At 43.0% G+C, this 18,646-nt stretch overlaps 1 protein-coding gene across 1 annotated transcript in view; it reads left to right on the forward strand.

Moving 5' to 3' along the window:
- LOC126299243 (uncharacterized) overlaps positions 1-13,515 on the forward strand; it is a 168,082-nt gene extending 154,567 nt beyond the window's left edge. The window contains exon 3 of the mRNA XM_049991031.1: positions 13,456-13,515. The gene's annotated coding sequence lies outside the window, so the exon portion shown is untranslated. The remainder of the gene's footprint in view (positions 1-13,455) is intronic.
- The last annotated feature ends 5,131 nt before the right edge of the window (positions 13,516-18,646 follow it).

Raw genomic sequence — 18,646 nt, forward strand, 5'->3', positions numbered from 1 at the left:
CGAACCTGCGACCGTAGCAGCCGCACGGTTCCGGACTGCGCGCCTAGAACCGCGAGACCACCGCGGCCGGCGAGGAGGATGATAGTTATGGCGATGCAGAACACGAAGAACACTACTCTGGGTCAAGGCAGATTCCCTTGCGATTTGACGGGAGCTAACAGAAGGATCTCGAACCACAATGGCAAGAGTACCAATTGTCGTTTCCTCATTAGTAGCTTTCCTTTGCCTGGTGACCTCCGATTCGTTAAAGATCCAGTCGTTCTCAATTTATCATAAACATAAACAATGTGATAAAAAGTATCCGGACACCCCCAAAACATACCTTTTTCATATTACGTGCGTTGTGCTGCCACCTACTGCCAGGTACTCCATATCAGCGAACTCAGTAGTCATTAGACACCGTGAGAGGGACGCTCCACAGAAGTCACGGACTTCGAACGTGGTCAGGTGATAAGGTGTCATTTGCGTCATACGTCTGTACGCGAGATTTCTACACTCATAAACGTCCCTAGGTTCACTGTTTCCGATGTGATAGTAAAGTGGAAACGTGAAGGGAGACCGCCGACAATTGAAGAGGGTCGTAATGTGTAATAGGCAGACATCTATCCAGACCATCATACAGGAATTCCAAACTGCATCAGGATCCACTGCAAGTACTATGACAGTTAGGTGGGATGTGAGAAAACTTGGATTTCATGGTCGTACGGCTCCTCATAAGCCAGTAAATGCCAAACGACGCCTAGCTTGTGTAAGAAGCGTAAACATTGGACGATTGAACAGTGGGAAACGTTGGGTGGAGGACGAATCACGGTACACAATGTGGCGATCCGATGGCAGGGTGTGGGTATGGCGAAAGGCCGGTGAACTTCATCTGCTAGCGTGTGTAGCGCCAACAGTAAAATTAGGATGAGGTGGAGTTATGGTGTGGTCGTGTTTTTCGTGGAGTGAGTTTGTACCCCTTGTTTTGCGTGGCACTATCGCAGCACAGGCCTACATGAATATTTTAAGCACCTTCTTGCTTTCCACTGTTAAAGATCCATTTGGTGATGGCGATTGCATCTTTCAACAAGGTCGAGCACCTGTTGGTAATGCACGGCCTGTGGTGGAGTGGTTACACGTCAACAACTTTCCTGTAAGGGACTGGCCTGCATAAAGTCCTGACCTGAATCCTATAGAACACCTTTGTGATATTTAGGAACACTGACTTCGTGCCAGGCTTCACCGACCGACATCGATACCTCTCCTCAGTGTAGCACTCAGTGGAGAATGGGCTGCCATTCTCCAAGAAACCTTCCAGCGCCTGATTGAACGTACGCCTGCGAGAGTGAAAGCTGTCATCAAGACAAATGGTGGACCAACAGCAGACCGAATTCCAGCATTAGCGATGGAGGTAGCCACTAAGTTGTAAGTCATTTTCAGCCAGGTGTCCGGATACTTTTCATCACGTAGTGTATTTAGATGTACGACGTGTAGGGTGAGTACGTTGAGGATGTCTTTCAGCGTGTAAGTCTCTAGCTCTCACTGAATTTCGTTGGCATCCTCCGTAAATGAGAAGCATATCGACTTGTTCTTGCAAGGAATACATGATTCACATTCGCTTCATTCGACGATACTAGTCTTACCCTTCCTATTAGCGTTGTATTGCGAAACCGTCGAATTGTGTTTACATGTCAATGGCACGTTAAATGTATACGCCGAATTCGGCGAATATTTACTATTTACTCGGTATACGAGAGAGAATTGTCAGAACATGTGCTTCGATAAGTGCCGGTGTGATAAGGAATACCACTCAATACATGATAAGAAGATTGCAGCACTGCATTGATACCAATGGTCATCAGTTCGAACACCTTCTGTGAATGGTCGTTCATGCCACCTTTTTGACCTTCGTTGTCCTGCAAAGAACTTACTCTTACCCATCATTCGATTCGTCTCGATATCAGAAAATAAGTATCAAACTATAGCATCCCATTTAAGAAAACAAAGTTGACTTTTAGATCTCTGACGCGACTCCACCTAGCAACAAAGAACCCAACGTCATATTATGGTCCCTATCGTCCCATACAACATTTGTCCCATAAACTTTTCAGCTATTATCATATTTTCGGAGGCACCCTAGGTGGCAATAGTTACTGACCCACCTGTACACTGACGATGCCATCCTAGAACACAAGAATAGTGTAGAAGGAACTATTTTTGCATTTGGAAATTTGTGGTAAGGACTATGGGACCAAACTGCTGAGGTCATCGGTCCCTAGGCTTATGCATTACTTAATGTAATTTACGCTAAGGGCAAAAAACACACACACACACACACACACACACACACACACACACACACACACACACACACACACACACACCAATGCCCGAGGGATGATTCGAACCTCAGACGGGGGGAGCTGCGCGAACCGTGACAAGACGCCCTAGACCACACGGCTACACAGTGCTGCGTTTTTGCATTTTAAAGCTTGTCACCCTAGTTATTTGCGTAGGAAACTTACGGGGTGGTTGTATGTCTGCATTACAATATTAAGAGTGTTGCATTCCGTACGACTAACACTTAGTAAACTGTATGGCATTAGCAAGACTGCAGTTTTTAGATGCAGAACCGTGTAACCATAGGAGTGAGTGTTCGTGCTTTACGATCATTCCTTCCATGCTTTAACCATCGTGGTACTGACCCCAGACAGTGGAATAGAGCTTCAGAATTATTAGCAAGGTTATTTACATGAAATATTTCAAGCTCCTTAAATCTGGAGCTTCATCTATCAGGCATACGTTTCTTCTTAAGCATCTTTTATATCTCCGCAGTATCCTCATACCTACTGTACATAGGTAAAAGACGCTACCCTCCTCGACACGCAAGTATTTGGAGAGATCTTGTGCTTTTGGATGGTTGCCGTGGGTAAGATTGGTGCTGCAGGGATAATTGGTCAAGAACAATGTGGAATGGATCTGTCAGTCTCTGACTTTATCCTGCGAATGCGAGAAAACTTGTGACGCCCATCCCCACAGGGACAGATTGCCAATCGTAATCGTGAATTCTGCTCTACGATCGATGAGCTGGAAATACGTAGAAAACGTAACTGCATCGGTATAGGACGCTGTCAGATATACCTTGGTGTAGATGATCGAATGGCCGTACTGCACCATCTTCTAACTGCATTCGCAGTCTAGTATATTGTAGCTGCAAGGCAGCTGAGAGGTGATTTAGCGATGGTGCAGAAAATGGGAAGTATTCTGCTGTGTCACTGGCTGGCGTTGAAATTACGGAACAGCGGGTAATGCCGCTAAAATAGATTACGCTACCAACTGTTGCGTGTACTACAGTTCATCATCCCATATAAACAGCCCGTCCGGCCAGTGGTATACTGTTGATTACTAGATAATGGTTGACACCTGTTGGCTGAGATGGAGGTAGCTTTGGCGGAACGCTGGATATCTGCTACTTGCCATCGCTGAGCATGGGGTTAAATATAGAGGTCATCACCTTGAGCGATGCCCTCCACATGTTTTTTATTTACTTTCACCAATAAGATAACAGTACCTCTTTTTATTTCTACTACCTTGCGCGTGTTGCAAACGGCACCTTCCAGCATTGATGAACAGCAGAACAGTAATCATGTTTATGACTGCAAAATGAGAATGCTCGTCGAAACTGAACGCAAAGACATCCGCTACCTTGTCGCTGTGGAAGATGAGATTACCTGTATAGGCCATCACCTTCGGATACCTGTTGGAAACGCTCTACAACGCTACCAACTCTTCCAGTTTTCATATGTTGTGATGTCATCCACATTTTTGTCACTGAGAAACATTGCCTCTGTGATTTATTTCTACCCAGATGAGTGTTGTGAGAGCTGCATAGTTTACACCGTGTGATGTTCAGCTTTCTTTGAGAGCCAAAGGCTGGAAATGTGTTCAGTCGGTGTAGCTTCTGCCACAGACCCCTCTCATGTTAGAAAAATGTGTGTGTCAGTATACAAAACTGTAATCGTACACTGTTTGGATGTGTTGAAACTGAAGAAACAATGTATTGAACTGCTTATGAAGGAACTATACAGGAACCCCCTCTTGTGATTGATAGTCTATTGGATACTGTCTTCCTCCACTACAGTCAACAAAACTTCATGCAGGTATGTGCAATCGGCTTCGAGCACGGGCTACTGAGCCAATGGAACGATTTATGTACTATATGTAATATACTCGATGTCAACACGCACACAGTATTTGTTTTTTAGAAATATCGGAAGAGAGAGACACGGTAAAATCTTCAGAACGTTCTGTTACTAGACAGCCTCTCACAGTATGATTCATAAACGCAGGTGTGATATAACACACGTTCTCATTGGTAAAATGGGACTTTCCATAGAGTACAAAACAGCAATGTCCTCGTGACTTATGGCATGTTGCTGTAGAATATAAAATGGATGTGTGTTATTCCGACGTGTGAGCCAGTGTCGTGAAAGACGAGAAATGCAATGGTATTTTGCATGTCTCAAACGTTTATAATACACATCTGCATGATAGTTTATTTACAGACACCGACATCAACGCGAGAGAGGCTTTCAGGTAGTGTAGTTTGTCCAAGCCGAAAGAAATTGCTTAACATAGATCTTTTTTCTTCAGAGTTTAAATTCTTGATTTTCCTTAACTCCAATGACGGCCTCGAAATGACGGCGTCATTCTGCTATGATCGATAGTTTTTGCAGCAAAATAGTCAGTTAATTTCCCACTTCCACGTATTGTGGACATGTACAGGGGGGTTAATTGCCTAACCATATGTAATCAGTGGTGGTGCACTTCGTTGTATATCGCAAAATAATGAGATGCGTATTGGATCATGCAGTCTAACGAAAAAACTATACCGATTATGCTCCTAAATGAAAAGGAAATGAAATGCACCTACTTTAGTGAAGAGGACACTTATGATCGAAGCGACTGTTTTCTCTATTTTAAAACATACTTGTTCATAACAGATACGTTGCATTAAGTACAATTGTTCTCTATCGCGGAACTTTGATCACTTGTAGTGGGGTGGTGTGGAGGACGGTTCAGTGTTCGTGAGATCGCTGACGCAGCTGCACGCAAATAGTGTGGCGGCGTGTGGTGGGCAGGGATGTGTTGCTATATTTTAGACAAGCAAGTTGCACTTTGGGTGGCCCACCATTTATCTCCTTTTGTTTACTCGACTAAACATGCTTTTGTGTTGGCGAAGGACCATCCCCTCAAGGTGGGCCGTGACCTCAGCGGGCTTGTTCCTCACTTTGCAGGCTACTGCGACCAAAGTTAAGGAATACTGTGCTCCCAGATATAATGGGGTGTGCAGTCGCCTTAGGCGGCGAGCTTCCTGTTTTACAAGTCATTGTTGTTCCATGGGGAAGTCCAGTCGTAATGTGAAATACGTTTAACAAATTTCAAGAAGCGTTCTCTTCTTGCCTTCTGTCTACCTGTGACAGATTTCCATCAGACTGGAGACAGTATATCAATGCCACCAGCATGACCTCTTTGTGGACCACCAGCAGAAAGACAGAGCACGCCTTAATCTCTACCTAAGGTAAGGCTACTTTCAAGTTGATCGAGAACGACGATGATGCAACTGCTGCCGGTACTCTGAAATTTTCTGGGGTTGGTTTTTGTGGTAGTTGTGTTATTGCGATCATTTTTTTCCAATCCCCAGTACATATGTTGCATTATGACCTGTTCATAATGAGTGCTGGTTTTTACATGACCATATCTACGTGTAATTAGAACAATGATGCATTTTTCCATCAGTTGTGGCAGTGTGTATTGACTTCGATTACCTAGGCTGCAGGGTGATTGTCGAGTAGGAGCCTGTAGCGAACTCTGATGTCAAACAGCGATAAATACTGTCCTCAGCTGTATTCTTATACCTATTAAACTTACACCTATTAAACTCCTCTGTCCAATACCAGCATCTCGTCAGTTAAATACATAAATACAATTCCCACCAACCGAGTCAAAATTAAGAAAATATAGTACCTTACACCCGAGCCTTTTTCCCACCAGCTTGTAGGCGAAGAGTTAGAATGCGTCTGCCACTAGTTTCGAGTGATATTGTGCTGTATGACGCGTTAAATTTTTGAGCAGTATTCAGATTTTAGACAGGACTTGAGTAGCACCGAGCGAGGTGGCGCAGTGGTTAGCACACTGGGCTCGCATTCGGGAGGACGACGGTTCAATCCCGTCTCCATCCATCCTGATATAGGTTTTCCGTGATTTTCCTAAATCGTTTCAGGCAAATGCCGGGATGGTTCCTTTGAAAGGCCACGGCCGATTTCCTTCCCAATCCTTCCCTAACCCGAGCTTGCGCTCCGTCGTTGTCGACGGGACGTTAAACACTAATCACCACCACTTGTGTAGCACTATGCAGATAGGCCCTATCTTTGTCTATTTACGTAATGAGGACCGACCGATCTTTTCTTCAGTTTCCCAGCTAAAATAAATAAAGTACAGTAACCCAACCTCCCTTTCGTGCATTTGGGCAGTTTCCAAGTCTTGGGGCGTTCAGTAGGGATTTCTATCCAGAAATACTAAGGGTCGAGTCCCAGAAGGTTTTGAAGGGGGAGGGAGTTTGGATTCACATGCAGGCTGAGGTCCTCCGGTGGTGGGATTGGGTATGGTTCGGGGCTAATTAATCAATACATTTAATTAATTTGCAAATCAATTTAATATTAAAATGTCCCATCACCCCCAGCACCCTGTTACTGACGTAGAGCTTTGTTCGTTGATAAGGCCACAGTTATCCAGTCATCTAGATTCCAACCGATATGATCACGAGTCTAGCAGATTCGCTGCAGAGCAATGCCATTCTGTTAGTAAAGGCAATCGTGTCAGTCTTCTGCTGCCATAACCCATTAACGTCAAATTTCGCCGCACTGTCCTAATGGATAAGTTCTTCGTACGTCGCACTTATTTCTGTCGCCAAGTAGTATTGCTTGTATCAAATGCAATTTTAGCATCTGTGTGTGATATTCAGCCGGTAGGTTCATTATCTTCATCATCTTCCTCATTCTCATCGGTTGTCAGAGATACACTGTCAATGATTTGGTTGACAGTTAATTTTCCTTCCGTTCTACAACCAACGTCAGCAGTAAAGATTCAGTCACGCCGCTGGATGCAAAGTCCGTTTGTGAAGTTGGCTAAACCCTCAAAATTGCTGGAGTGTCTACGTCACGACGTTCATCACTCATTGCAAGTCCTTTTTAATCTTGATTCTCTTCAGTCATTCTAAGGTAGGGTTCATCTTTTTACCCAGTTTTGGCTACAGTTTGCGCCACGGTTTTTCAAGCGTTGATGGCGCTATTTCTTCCCAAGCTTGTGCAGTAGTGTAGATTACATCTTTCTTTCTAATTTCATAGCTTGAAAGAAGCTGTTGCCCCCGGTGTGTCCTCTCTAAAATACATTCAATGTATTTTCGACGATATCGCCTTTGCAACCACTCAGTGACACTCTGGTCTATGGGTTGAATTAGGTGTGTAACGTTGGCAGGAAGAAGTAAAGCTTCCATTTCATCTTTTTCAAGTTCATTTTCACGTGGAGAAGATGTCGCAATGAGTTTTCGTTACTATAATATCCAGGCAATAATGTGATATTAATATTTTTTGAATGTCCTTGATTTCCCTGCCTTCCCGATCGCAAACAGTGGTACCTATTGACTGCCATTAACGTCGCTGAAGAGAGGAATAGTTATTGTATCTTCGGAAAATTTAGTGCTTGTTACGGACTCATTCTGTGCAGCAAGAGTTCTTGTAGGGAGCATTTTGCATATAAGCCAGACTCATCAGCGTTAAAGATTTCATCAGGAGTCAACTTAAGCTCTTCAACGAAGTTTTCGAATTTCGGAACAAATTCATCGGCAGCCGTTTCGTGAGCAGACAATTTCTCACCGGAAATAATTAAATTTCAAATGCCATGCCGTTTTCTCCACCGAGGTAGCAAGTCTTCGCTAGTTGCAAATTTTTCATTTTAACTGTCTCCATCTAACTTTTCATACAAAATCAGAGCCTTTTCTTTTATGACTGCTCCAGACAGTGGAGTTCCTTTTCTTCTGTTTTGCTCGAACTATATGCAAAAATCCTTGTCTACAATTTCACTTTTAGGCTGCTTATTTCAGCCCTTTCTCATCATCAGTCGTCGTACAAAGACTGTTAAGTTTTCCCATTTTCTCTGCAGTCTTTAACAGTTGTTGTTCCATCCCCTACCTAACTTGCAATGTTTTGAAGAGACTTGCCTTTATCTAACCTTGCAAGCACATTCAGTTTTGTTCGCTAGAGCCAGAGTCACATAGTTATTTGGTGCCAAACTTCAGTTTTACACACTGTAACACGGGGCGAGATGGCGCAGTATTTGGCACACTGGACTCGCGTTCGGGAGGACGACGGTTCAAACCCCCGCCCGGCCATCCTGATGTAGGTTTTCCGTGATTTCCCTGATTCGCTTCAGAGTAATGCCAGAATGGTTCCTTCGTAAGGGCGTGGCCGATTTCCTTCCCCGTCCTTCCTTCATCCGATGGAACCGATGACGTCACTGTTTGGTCCCCTTCCCCAAACCAACCAACCGACCTACACTCTTTAATGTGTAAGAACAACATTGTCACTAATTTATAAAGCACACGCGTGTATAGAAACACTTATTGATAGAAACAAGTTGCTGCACAAGAAAATTGATCGAACGACTGCACACACAAACGGCGTACTGACCCATATCGCTGATGGAGTCACTGATTGTTCTAGACCTGTCCGTAACAACGGCCGGCAAATTTAAACAAACACTGGAAATACGATGGTCATGTTAGAAAGTAGAGCAAATACAGAGGCTTATCGACAATAATTCCTCTCGTGTGCCATTCGCGAGTTGAACAGGGAAGGGGAACTCGCTTAGTGGTACCAAAAGTATCCTCCACGACAGAACTTTAGCTGACTTGCGGAGTATGATGTAGATGTAGAAGCGAGTAGTCGGACCTTCGGAGGTCGTCGGATCGGCGAGGTTCTACTGAACCTTCATCAGTTCTATAATACACGACTGAAAAGGAGCTGCATAATATTCTAAACATAAGCAATTTTATTATAACTCAGAGGCACTGATATGGAAAGTGGAACTGAAACAAGTTTGGGTGTGGTAAGGGGCCATTGATATCAAACCTTTACTGGAAAGGGCAAATGGCGAACCAGTGAAAACAGAAGACTTTAATCTTACGTTCAACAAAATTTTACTTCCAGATCTCACAGCAGTAAGATATATCAGCATGGACTTTGTTGAGGTGTGGTTGCTTGCACGCGTCAATGATGCAGAAAGTCATACCGTAAGTGCCGCTAAAATGGAGGGGTATATGTGGAGAGGTGCAACTAACCTGTGGATCCCCAAGAGGAGCAGCAGCCTATGCACTAGTGGTAAGACCTACTAAGGAGGCTGCCTACACTACGCTCGACCGTCCTCTTTTAGAGTACTGCTGCGCGGTTTGGGATCCTTACCACATAGGACTGACAGAATACGTCGAAAAAGTTCAAAGAAGGGCAGCACGTTTTGTATTATCACGAAATAAGGCAGTGTGTGGCACTGGAATATTACAGGATTTGGGCTGGACATAATTAAAAGAAAGGTGTTTTTCGTTGCGACGGAATCGTCTCACGAAATTCCAATCACCAACTTTCTTCTACGAATGCGAAAATATTTTGTGGACAGCGACCTACATAGGGATAAACTATCGCCATAATAAAATAAGGGAATCAGAGCTCGTACGGAAAGACATTAAGTGTTCGTTCTTTCCGCGCGCTATACGAGATTGGAATTACGGGTAATTGTGAAGGTGCTTCCATGAACCCTCTGCCAGGTACTTAAACGTGATTTGTAGATTATCGGTGTAGATGTAGACCAACAATGTGGATGATGCATTCATTTGATCCTGTAATATTAGGCAACATGGCCTTACTGTGTTAGTACTGCAAACAACTGAAAACAAGAGGAAATTATACACGTAATTTTTTTCCAAAGGTACGCAGCTACACTGCATAGTTCAATGATACTGGCATCACAGTGGTCGATCTGTTCCAGAGGTAAAATTATCCTCCATTCCAATCTCTGTGTAGGAACTAATCAGGAATATGGCATCATGAGCAAGGACAAACCTGGTATTCTACGGTTCGGAGCGTGGGGTGTTACATGCCTTAATCAGGTAAATTGATTAGGGAATTTAAAAACGAACATGGGTAAGTTGAAGATGGATATAATGCTAATTAGCGAAGTACGGTGGCGGGAAGAACAAGACTTCTATTCACGTGAGAATAAGATTATAAATGAATTTAGTAATCAATAAGAAAGTAGATAACCATGTACGGCATTATTAACATAATACGGTAGGCAAGATAGACATGCAGTCAAAGGCTAAAACAGTAGTAAATATTTATGCGCCAACCAGCTCCGTAGATTACGAAGAAATTGAAAGAATGTACGATGAAATAATAGAAATTATCCAGATAGTTACGTGAGATGAAACTTCAGTTGTGATGGGACACTGGAATTGTATAGTATGAATAGGGTAAGGAAAAACAGAACAATATGGACTGGGGAAATAAATGATGGAGCCAGTCGTCTGGTAGAATTTGAGCAGAATATAATTTAACCACTGCCATCATTTGATTTAAGAACAATAACAGTTATCTACATGGAAGATAGCTGGAGATGCTGAAGGGCTTCAGATTGCTAACGTGGTAACAACACAGAGCTTTAGAAATGAAACCAGGGAAAGATAATACGGACGTCTAACAAATGAGATTTACCGGTAGTGCAAAATGGCTAACAGGGGGGCCGTACGAACTTATCCCACCGATTTAATTTGTACTGACAGGATGAATAGGGCAAGACTAGGAATTCAGCACGTGTAAATACAGAGACGCAACTCTTAAACGTTTTAGAGAAAATCGGGTTTGAAAATTATCGGCTTGCATTTGCTGCTTGCTTTGTAGGGCCACAAGTGTTCACGGAATCCGCAGGCGAGCGAATGTTCACGGAATCCGCAGTCGAGTGAATAAGCGGTATGTTTCATAAGCACGAGTTCTCTGAATCGAATCTCGCTGCCGGTACCACTTCATTTGAGAGTTATTTGCACGAATATTCGATGCTATGCTTCGATAAACATGGTACACTGTGAAATAGTGTGACAACCGAGGCGCGTATCTGAATGTAAGCAAAGCTTGTTTTGCATCAGAAAAACTGAAAAAAATGCACGCAAATTTTCGGCCTCCATTACGTATGTCGTTGGTCGCGATTATTATTGTTTCCCATGTTTCTACAATCTGTGTCATTCTGATTCATGCAGTGCTACACAGGTTATAGATTATAATTATTACAAATAACGATACAATAGTACAATTAAAATCACTACACTGATTTGATTGAAAGTTAGTGCGTGTCCTTGTTTCATTCACAATCTCCTAAAGGAAAAAACTTTTTCTCAATTTTTTCACGTGAAAGATTACGAAAATAGTAAATGAATATTTAAATATTATACTTTCCACGGCCATAATAAAACTGTTGTTTAATTACGTGGGAATTAAAAAAACTACTGACAGTGTTCTTTGATCCATAGACGTCGCGCTCGTGAAGCTAAGAGTTTATTCGTTCGGCTGTGGACTCCGTGGGCGTACAACAGCATAAGCACATCGATAATTTTCATAGTAGATTTTTTCACATACGGTTGAGAGTTGCGTCTTCCTGTGCCTGAATATACAGTAAGCAGGTTCACATGGATGTAGCTTGCAGTAACGATGAGAATTGGGCAGGGTGGACTAGCGTTGAGACTTGAATAAAACCAGTTTTCTGGCTGAAGACCATAACTACTACATAACATAATTCATGGCTCTGCTACAGAGATTTTACCACACGGCATTCGTGTTTAACGTGGAGGACACTTGGAAGGAAATACTGTAAACTGGCTCATGATTGACAGAGATTTTACTGAAGAGCAGCTTAAGTATTCTCTAAATAATCCTGCCCGGGATTGGGAATGTGCTTTGTCCGAGGAATAACCAAATATCCAAGAAACAAAGGGAACTCGGTGAAAAAAATCCAAGAAATTTGACAAAGTATTACGATCATCATCTGCAATCACATTGTTCTCGACATTAAAAGAGCACGTATGTAAGTCGATTCAACGATACATACACAGGTTGACAGCACTAGTACAGGCTCTGTTTCTTGCAGGTAAAACTATAGAGGTTATTTCTCAATCTACAAAGGGACTACAATCAGTTTCAGATGTAACTAAACGCTAACATTAATGGAACATTCAGACACGAGAAAAAAAACTGAAAATCCTAATTATTGTATTTAACACCGTCTCCACTAAAGTATAAATGTAGAAATAAATAATGATCTTCGAGTTTAGGGGGAATACAAAGTCCGCTGAGGCGTGAATGGGAATCTGGATTTAAGAGAGAGGCGTATTCGGGTAGTCGCTGCAGTTACGAAAAGCTACTGTGACAGGGTGGCGCAGAGATTACCGTCAAGCAGGAGACCTGAGCTCGAATCCTGGCCTTTGTACAAGTTTTCGTCTCTCTCTCTCTCTCTCTCTCTCTCTCTCTCTCTTTCTCTCTCTCTCTCTCTCTCTCTCTCTCTCTCTCTCTCTCTCTCTCTCTCTCTCTCTCTCTCTCTCTCTGTGTGTGTGTGTGTGTGTGTGTGTGTGTGTGTGTGTGTGTGTCTTAATCGATGCTTGATTAAAAAGGTCTCTGGAACCGTACACTTTCATTCTAAAAAAATATCATGGTCTATTGATTAAGCGAAATAACGATACCTATTCGATCTGAGGTACCTCAATTGCCGTCAGGATTTATTCAGAAGTGTTCCTACAGCTTTGCAAGTATGCAGTATAATATGCTCAGTGATCATTTATCAGTCAATTCTGTCGCCAAACAAAATTGACAATATTGGTGGCAGTGAAACAGTTTCATTACCCTGCACACAGAGGCTGACGAAGCTGAATAAAATACTTTTCGAAGACTCTGCAGCTGCTTATATCTGTAAATTATGTTTGTAATTGTCAAGATGATGATATAGATGGTGTCTCATGACGACACATTAAAATTCTTGAGAAAATTTGAGAATAAGCTTGGACTTAAACAAGAGAACACAAGGAAATGTTTTTTTTTAATTGGTGGATAACATTGAATTACTTCAGTACTTTCCACAAATGTAAAAAATTCGCATTTTGAATATCACAACGCGACGACTGGCGTAAGTTTATCAGGCTATATCTCTGCTTTGTGATTAAGATATTGAATATAACAACTATAGTCGTGACATACAAATCACTTCTTAACGTTAAATGTAGAGGCATGTTATATGTGCCAGCAGCATTTCCAAATTTTAGATAAATGGGTTCGTAAAATAACTTTTCATTCCTGATGTCCTGTTTAAAACTTCTTTTCTTTCCAGAGACTGCAGTTGGCGTGAACGCTCACGTGCGAACGGTGTATACGTCTGTCCAGTTTAACATGTGCTGGAAACACAAACTGAAACATGACAATAATTATATATTCTTGTAATTACATTGTGTAAATAACCATTGTTTATGGATAATTTCTTCAAAAATAAAAAAGTGAATCAGTCTCGTGTTTAAGTTAATGATTCGTAGCTCTTGAGAGCGGTCGTTTAAGATTTGTTTTTCTCTCAAACATTCTCTTCATTTCTTTAAGGGCTGTAGTTATTCAAGAGACGATAGGCATACCGAGGTTTCATGCTGTCACCATCAAATGAAAATCACTTATCATATAAGATCCTTACTCACTTTGATGAAACTAAAAGGAATTCGGGCGGCTGAATTTAGCTGTAAACCGTTAATACTAACACATGCATAGCATTACCGCTACAACTATCTGTTGTAAAAAATCTCTGGACGGAAAAGCTGTGGTTTAACTGCGAGCTAAACAGGGTGTTACGGCACATTGGTTGAATAAGATATTCTCGAAAATTTCCGTAAATTCCTCTTAATAAGCCTTTTTAATGTATTCTGGAAAAATTGGGAACTCATCTTTTCCGTCTAGTGTATCTGGATAAAACATTTTCCTTAGCATGTTCACTTTTCTTAATATTATGTACAAGAACAATACAGTCTAGAAAACTACACTCCTGGAAATAGAAAAAAGAACACATTGACACCGGTGTGTCAGACCCACCATACTTGCTCCGGACACTGCGAGAGGGCTGTACAAGCAATGATCACACTCACGGCACAGCGGACAAACCAGGAACCGCGATGTTGGCCATCGAATGGCGCTAGCTACGCAGCATTTGTGCACCGCCGCCGTCAGTGTCAGCCAGTTTGCCGTGGCATACGGAGCTCCATCGCAGTCTTTAACACTGGTAGCATGCCGCGACAGCGTGGACGTGAACCGTATGTGCAGTTGACGGACTTTGAGCGAGGGCGTATAGTGGGCATGCGGGAGGCCGGGTGGACGTACCGCCGAATTGCTCAACACGTGGGGCGTGAAGTCTCCACAGTACATCGATGTTGTCGCCAGTGGTCGGCGGAAGGTGCACGTGCCCGTCGACCTGGGACCGGACCGCAGCGACGCACGGATACACGCCAAGACCGTAGGATCCTACGCAGTGCCGTAGGGGACCGCACCGCCACTTCCCAGCAAATTAGGGACACTGTTGCTCCTGGGGTATCGGCGAGGACCATTCGCAACCGTCTCCATGAAGCTGGGCTACGGTCCCGCACACCGTTAGGCCGTCTTCCGCTCACACCCCAACATCTTGCAGCCCGCCTCCAGTGGTGTCGCGACAGGCGTGAATGGAGGGACGAATGGAGACGTGTCGTCTTCAGCGATGAGAGTCGCTTCTGCCTTGGTGCCAATGATGGTCGTATGCGTGTTTGGCGCCGTGCAGGTGAGCGCCACAATCAGGACTGCATACGACCGAGGCACACAGGAACCACACTCGGCATCATGGTGTGGGGAGCGATCTCCTACACTGGCCGTACACCTCTGGTGATCGTCGAGGGGACACTGAATAGTGCACGGTACATCCAAACCGTCATCGAACCCATCGTTCTAACATTACTAGACCGGCAAGGGAACTTGCTGTTCCAACAGGACAATGCACGTCCGCAAGTATCCCGTGCCACCCAACGTGCTCTAGAAGGTGTAAGTCAACTACCCTGGCCAGCAAGATCTCCGGATCTGTCCCCCATTGAGCATGTTTGGGACTGGATGAAGCGTCGTCTCACGCGGTGTGCACGTCCAGCCCGAACGCTGGTCCAACTGAGGCGCCAGGTGGAAATGGCATGGCAAGCCGTTCCACAGGACTACATCCAGCATCTCTACGATCGTCTCCATGGGAGAATAGCAGCCTACATTGCTGCGAAAGGTGGATATACAGTGTACTAGTGCCGACATTGTGCATGCTCTGTTGCCTGTGTCTATGTGCCTGTGGTTCTGTCAGTGTGATCATGTGATGTATCTGACCCCAGGAATGTGTCAATAAAATTTTCCCCTTCCTGGGGCAATGAATTCACGGTGTTCTTATTTCAGTTTCCAGGAGTGTACTTTCTTTCGTGTGGGGTAGCGCAGTGGTTGGCACACTGGACTCGCATTCGGGAGTACGACGGTGCAAACCCGCGTCCGGCCATCCTTAGTTAGATTTTCAGTGACTTCCATAAATCTCATCAGGGAAATGCCTGGATTGTTCCTTCGAAAGGGCACTGCCGCTTTCCTCCTCAATCCTTCGCTAATCCGAGCTTTTGCTCCGTTTCTAATGACCTCGTTGTCGACGGGACGTTCAAAACTAATCTCCTCCTCCTCCTCCTAAAAAAACTTTTTCAGCTATTAAAGTAAATGTTGAGAAATTTGAGAAGAGTTCAAGCAAAGTTGTAATTCAGTCAGTTTGCTCGAGCTACCCAAAGTAACAAAATCAGTACGTAACGAATTTGTAGGTAAACACTAAGGTATGAGTAAAACTTTAAATATAATTTCCTTTAATAAACTAATAACCAAATAATTAGTAATCGACAGACAAATTTATGACGGCAGTTACACTCATACTTTCTCTAAGAGTGAACAAATCTGCACTAACAATCGCAGCAGTCTGAAAGTGGTCACCTCTGCAATAACATTTTAGCGGGACTCGTGCATTTAACCCTAAAACACACTAAAGGAAGGAAGGATGGTTCAAATGGTTCAAATGGCTCTGAGCACTATGGGACTCAACTGCTGTGGTCATTAGTCCCCTAGAACTTAGAACTACTTAAACCTAACTAACCTAAGGACATCACACACATCCATGCCCGAGGCAGGATTCGAACCTGCGACCGTAGCAGTCGCACGGTTCCGGACTGCGCGCCTAGAACCACGAGACCACCGCGGCCGGCAGGAAGGAAGGAAGGAGGGAGGGAATGTTACATTGATACTAAACGGTCGTAGTTTACTGCTCCCCATTTTATTCAAGTGAAGTCATAATTTATAGCTTATAAATTAGACAGTTACCATTATTAGATCTCCAACGATATGTTACATCCAATATTAAGTACACAGTGTCCTGTTTCATATCCTGCTGCAGTTGCAAATTCCGACAAGGGTTTAGTATTGTAGCGTTAATATGCTCTAAATGGCTACAAAACTATGAAACTAAAACAATACCGTCTGTCTACGGAAGAACGTTAAGTAAAGTTTTCCGGCGGTGCACTGCCGAGAAACTTCTTTTCATTCGCGAATTGTTCCTTGCTGTTAGAAATCGACTGAGGACACGGTAAGTAGCCACGGTAAGTCATAAGTCTCTGCCAGATCAGATTAACTCCTTATGGTCGGGACTCAGTCATGAAGAATTTCTTAAAGGACTCATATTCACAGTTCACTGTAGAAATTATTGTTTCGACCTTTGGACCATTCTCAAATGGTACGGCAAAATCTGAAAAGAGACAAAAATGAACCAACCAACAATGGTGAAAATAATCAATCATTGTATACACGTCATTGTCAAAATCAAGCGTTTTCACTGTAGAAATACAGCAACATCAAACGAGGCCGAAGTTCTGTACATTGTGAAATGATGTAAATTATGTGAACTATTACAACATTAACATCCATCACATAAATCGCTTCAAATGGGGTTTATAAGATTTGTACATTTAAATTTGTAAACTAATTTTAACCTCTACATTTCATTTTATCTGTAATGTGTTTCTTGTTTTACCTATTTCAGAACTGCCTCATATTTTTCTCAACAGCATTTGAAGCACTTTGGAATTCATCACAGTTACGTACATTTTCACTTAACTACATCGCAAATATTAGGGATTAGTAAAGACATCTTGTATTTTCGAGGTAGCGTCTTGTGATGTATTGCCACTTTGTTGTGCTGCACTGTTGGCTGTACCACTGGCGAGAATTTTGTGCCTACCGTGTTATTCATCAAAGTAGTATGTAATGTTACTGTTGTCATGTTGTGTATGCGTACTTGAACAAGTGGGAGAAGTTTTGGACACACAATGCATTTTTACGCCACTCTGTTACAAATAAATTTTCCTATTTTGCCCTCTTGTACCATACGACTTTATCATCACATAGAAAGCTGTATGTCGTCAACAGACGTAAAAATATGATATGAATTTTACAATTGTTATTGCTGGAATTTACTATCTTTGATAAGAGCATAGACAGTCTGACTTGGGAATGTATTGTTGCACCAGTGGACTTAGTTCACATGTAAGCAGTGTGTTAGAACATTAATTTGTAGCGATACATGTGAAGTTTATTAACACTGGTAAACACCCGTTTGATGTTAATGTATTTCTATAGTGAAGAGGCTAAGGTTTAATGATATAGTATACGTGTCAGACACCATTTTTGTAATGTAGTACTCTCTACATGACATGTTTTTGCAGTTACACTCTGTCCGTCATTTGCGTTTCTTTAAGCTTCTGCCGTACTGCTTGAAAACTGACCAAAGGCCGAAACTCCAACTGTGAAATAAATAATTTCTACAGTCAACAGCGAATATGACGTCTTTCAAAAATTCAACCAAATGTGCTGATACACTATGTGATCAAAAATGTCTGGACACCTCCAAAAACATACATGTTTCATATTAGGTACATTGTGACGCCACCTACTGCCAGGTACTCCATATCCGCGACCTCAGTAGTCATTAGGTATCGTGATAATGTGGTCAGGTGACTGGGTGTCACATGAATCATACGTCTGTACGCGAGATTTCCACAGTCCTAAACATCCCTAGGTATACTGTTTCCGATGTGATAGTGAAGTGGAAACGTGAAGAGACGTACAGCACAAAAGCGCACAGGTCGAACTCGTCTGTTGACTGACGGAGACTGCCGACAGTTGAAGAGGGTCGTAACGTGTAAGAGGCAGACGTCGATCCATATCATCACACAGGAATTCCAAACTGCATCAGGATCCACTGCAAGTACTAAGACAGTTAGGAAGGAGGTGAGAAAACTTGAATTTCATGATCGAGTTGCTGCTCATAAGCCACACATCACGCCGGTAAATGCCAAACAACGCCTCGTTTGGTGTAAGGAGCGTAAACATTGGACGATTGAACAGCGGAAAAAGTTTTGTGAAGTGACGACTCACGGTAGACAATGTGGCGACCCGATGGCAGGGTG

Source organism: Schistocerca gregaria, chromosome X (genome assembly GCF_023897955.1).
Source record: "Schistocerca gregaria isolate iqSchGreg1 chromosome X, iqSchGreg1.2, whole genome shotgun sequence".
Classification (NCBI taxonomy): Eukaryota; Metazoa; Arthropoda; class Insecta; order Orthoptera; family Acrididae; genus Schistocerca; species Schistocerca gregaria.